The 4,328-nt window shown below is 44.8% G+C and overlaps 1 long non-coding RNA gene across 1 annotated transcript; it reads left to right on the forward strand.

Annotated features, from left to right (window-relative positions):
- Positions 1 to 635: 635 nt before the first annotated feature.
- Positions 636 to 3,366, forward strand: LOC131914147 (uncharacterized). The gene is made up of 3 exons (XR_009380086.1): positions 636 to 801; positions 2,307 to 2,403; positions 3,057 to 3,366. It is a non-coding gene; the product is annotated as an uncharacterized LOC131914147 (long non-coding RNA).
- Positions 3,367 to 4,328: the final 962 nt, after the last annotated feature.

Below are 4,328 nucleotides of genomic sequence, written 5' to 3' on the forward strand. Positions count from 1 at the left end.
GGGAAGCTGCAGATAATTAAAATTAAATCTTTGCTGCCCCAATGTCTGAAACTCTGGGAAGTCATTATCAGAGTCAGACAGTGATATTTTGATATCCTGGGATCTTTTTGATATAAGGAATAAAGTTCCATGTCATGAGAAGATAGAGAGACGTGCTATTTCCTAATCACCCTTTATGATTTGCAGCGTCTTGGGATGCTCTCTCAGATGTTTCCACCATGGCTTATGTACACTTCAAACCCATGTGCCGTTAAACGCAGAAGCTGGGAGCTGAATTAATGATGGCAGCTTCAAACACCCACCTCGCTGGCAGGCTGGAGATCTAAGGACAAACTCAAAGAGGGTGATGGGCCTTTGAAAATTACTAAGCACAAACAATAAATCTCATTAAATAAAGTCAGCAGAGTGGGCTCAAAAATATACGGGGACAGGAAGGGCTAGAGTCAGCCTTAGCTGGGACTTTTATCAGGCAACTTGGCAGGGAGGGCTCAAAGAAGCCAGCTGTGTTTGGGAAAGTCACGTGACCCAAATGGATGTGATACTGAGGACACTAGTCAGTAGGATGCTGTGGAGACAGGGTTATCCTTGGCAAGAGAGTGTATTCCAGGCTGGTGACAGTTAGTGTAACAGTTGGAATCATTAGTGACTCTCACCACAACAGCTTTGGAAGAGTTCAAGGAAGGCACGGGGTTTGAGCAGGGCCAGCAAAAGAAGAGAAATGCAGACAAAATAAGTCATCACTGTGAGCCACTGGCCCCCAAAGTCCTTGGATGAAATGTGTAGTCACTGTGTCCCACAGAGGTAGGCTCCCTTTCAAGGTGCCTCTGAGCACCAGGAGAGAGGGAGAGAGAAACCTAGGTACTGGTGCTGAACAGCAAAGTTCTTGATGTGATCCAGTAGGGAGCTGTACCAACATTGGGGGACAGTCATTGCGTCAGACCACCATGTGGTATTTCCAGAGGCCAATTGCCTGTCACAAGAGAGGTAATATGAAGCCAGGGAGCATGAAGAAGTACTGCCAGACATGAGGCATGGATCCACGCTAACCCATAGACTCCATGATGGCAATGAAGCCTTTGGCAGACTGCCATTCTTGGTCAGGGCTGAATGGCCCAAGGGTAGCACTCTCTGGAGGCTGCTGAGGGAAAGCCAGGTCTCTTTCTCTTCTCTGTCCTACCTCAGTTTTCTCCTCCCTCCCCCTCTCTCCTCCCCTCCAATGATTCCAACTTCATTTTAATTCAAGAATTTAACTACCGAGATTACACTGACCCTTTCCCCAAGAATGAAAAGATGTGGGGTCCTCTACCAGAGATTTATTTGTGATTGTGGCTGAGGGTTTATTTAAACTAATTTTATTATTCATGACACAGACAATTTATGCAGTGAATGCAATTAGGAGCTATGATTGGCTGCCACAGCTAAGGGCTAAAAGTGCCACTTCCTTGGATATGCAGGGAAGGCAGGCAAGAATATTAGAAAAATAATCAGTTGCAGCAATGTTTTTTATGAAATGATCCCACAAACCTTCGTTCAAAAAAAAAAAAACAGAGCTAATTTAATTTCCCAAACACCCTGCAAAAGATATCTAATTATGCACTTCTAAATTGCTCTCATAATTTTCCCCAAGTTTTCTATTGTTTATGCCATTGTGAGCTGTCCCTGTACACAAGTGCAGAAGCTGCCAGCTTGATGTACAGGTTCCAATAAGCCCCTTTAAGAGGGTCTTTCCGATGCCAGGCACAAGAGTCCGATGCAGCCTCTTAGCTGTTTGTCCATTTAAGCAGGAAATAGTCGAGAAACGAGACTTGTTTGTAATGATTTACAATTTTAAGCGGAGAAGAAAGAGAAAGAATTGACCCCTTTTTTTTTTCTTTTCCTTTTCTATGAGAAACAGTCTTTAAAAAAAATCAGACATCAAATGAAACCAAACCTTGGTGCATTCAGAGGATGGGTTACTCCTCGGCAGTCGAAGGCAATGAGTTGCAGATGCTGTCAGGTAGAGGCATCCTCAGAGACATATGTTAAATGACAGAAGCCAGACAAACAGGAGTTCGTACTTTGTGGTGCCACTTATGGAAAGCACTAGAAAGAGCAAACCAGTCTTCAGAGAGAGGGAGTAGATCGATTTCCACAGTGAAAGAACTGAGGAAGGTAGAAGAGAGGACCCCTAAGTGGGTATGTGAAAGCTTTGAAAGTTTGGTCGTGCTCACTAGGCTAATTGTGGTGATGGTTTCCAGAGAGTAGGTATACCCAAACTGCTCACGTTATACAGCATGACAAAGCCTTCTCTGCTTCCCCCCATGCAGATGTTATAAACAACAATACAAGAAAACAAGATGCACGGTACAGGTGTACACTCATGAATCCACCCATGGACACCATCTCTGTCATCTTTGTGGACGTGTAAGAGGAGATGGCCATTTTCCTAGGGTCTCAGTTGTACCTTGCAATTGTGCTTGGACTCATGTCTATGGACTTGAACTGAGGGATATTTAGTGAACCTCAACTGGCACCACAATCTACTTATCTCTGTATTGAACATCTTCTTGGGACCCATAGAATCCTGAAACAGGACATCCTAGGATGTGATGTCCTGAAGAAAGCCTAGGCAACTTGTCTTATTATCAGGGAGACAAAGAATATGCTGTCTAGTACCTGACTTGGGGCCTGTAGCTCAGGCTCTAAGAAGGATTAGAGAAAGAAAGAGGAAGAGAAATATCTTCACATAGAAAATATTGTGTATGAAAAAAAATCACACACCTTGCTGGCCTGCATATGGAGCTCGGTTAGTAGAACGAGAGTGCTTGCCTAGTATGCACAGAGGGAACCCTGGGTTTGAGTCTCAGTCCTGCATAAACTGGACATAGTGGTGTCCAGTTTGTCCAGTAAATGGAATTACAAAATGTGGTAGGCCCTACTAGGATGAGAGAGAGAGAGAGAGAGAGAGAGAGAGAGAGAGAGAGAGAGAGAGAGAGAGAGAATACCACGTGGGGCAATAAAAACAGAAGACCCAGAACTCTGAGCATGCTCGCCTGTGATTTTTTTTCCTGCTGTAGAAAAAATCTGGAAAGAGCCCTTTAAATCCATAGCACAGCAGAGCGGCCTGAGGTGGAATAACAGACTGAGCTCCCTCACTTCAAAGACACTCCCGGTCCCCCGGGCTATGCACTGTGAGTGGTCTGATACCAGCCTTTGTGGCCCCCACAAGTCTTCAAAGAAGTCTTGGAATTTTCTTCCGAGCTTCCTGGCAATCAATTCAGCCCTCTTGATCACACACCTGCCTTATCCAGAGTGCACTGAATGTGTGTTACATGCCCCTTTATAGATTTCAAGTGCTTTTTGTGGAATTACGTTGAGATTCTCACCTTGGTTCTATGCAATGCACGAGGTAGGTTCTGCTAGGATCCCTGGTAGCCTAGATCTTTCTGTAAATAGAGAAATAGAGGTAAAGCCTTCCCTCACAACTATTCCCATCCTACCTTCTTCCTTCACAGAACTCTCCTTCTATCCCCAGTACCCACACCTCTAGTACCTCCAGTACATAAACTCATCTCATAGGAAGAGACTGGATCTTGCAAATGCTGCTGGCTTCTCCCCACTGTACTGATTCCCTGGTCTGTGTTTGGTTAATTACAAACATTACATCAGCCACATGTGTTGTCTTTAAATTCCTGGGCATGTTGAGGACCTTGGTAGAGTGGGGCAGAAAAGCTGGGAAGTGAAAATCCACTCATGGAATCCACACCCCCATCCACATCTCTGCTTCTCCCAATCCATACTAGCAGTGTTAGATGTATTCCAGGAAACATTAGCTAGCCAAGGAAGAGCAGTGACCTTTCTGACTTCGTGAATTTGGGGGAAGAACAACACAGGAGCTAAATTTGGTCAGGATCCCCTGGGAAAGCTTACTGACAGTGACCGTAACCACAACACTTCTTGGTCTCCAATCCCCAAAGCATCTCCCCATCATCCCCCAGCAAGACATGCTTGTCTATTAGTCTTAAAGTGATGAATGCTTACTTGCCCCAGTCCTCATGAGCTATGTTCAGAATGGAACCTGGGCAATTATGAGTTTGAGATGTTGCCAGTGACATTATAGCTTAATTATTCATAGGCTATCATTTCCAAATTGCCTTCCTTAATCTCATATGCACTTCACCTTGCATGGATTCCTACCTGCGCCCTCCCCTAGTTTGTTCTGCTTTTTCCACCCTTCTGGGAGGGCAGTCAAGGTGAAGCAACGTGAGGCAAGGGGGCTGATCTCTAACTTGTGTGACAAACTTAGGTTTTGACTTTCCTCCTCCCATTCAGAACCATTATCCTTTATT

Source organism: Peromyscus eremicus, chromosome 7, assembly GCF_949786415.1.
Source record: "Peromyscus eremicus chromosome 7, PerEre_H2_v1, whole genome shotgun sequence".
NCBI classification, from domain to species: domain Eukaryota; kingdom Metazoa; phylum Chordata; class Mammalia; order Rodentia; family Cricetidae; genus Peromyscus; species Peromyscus eremicus.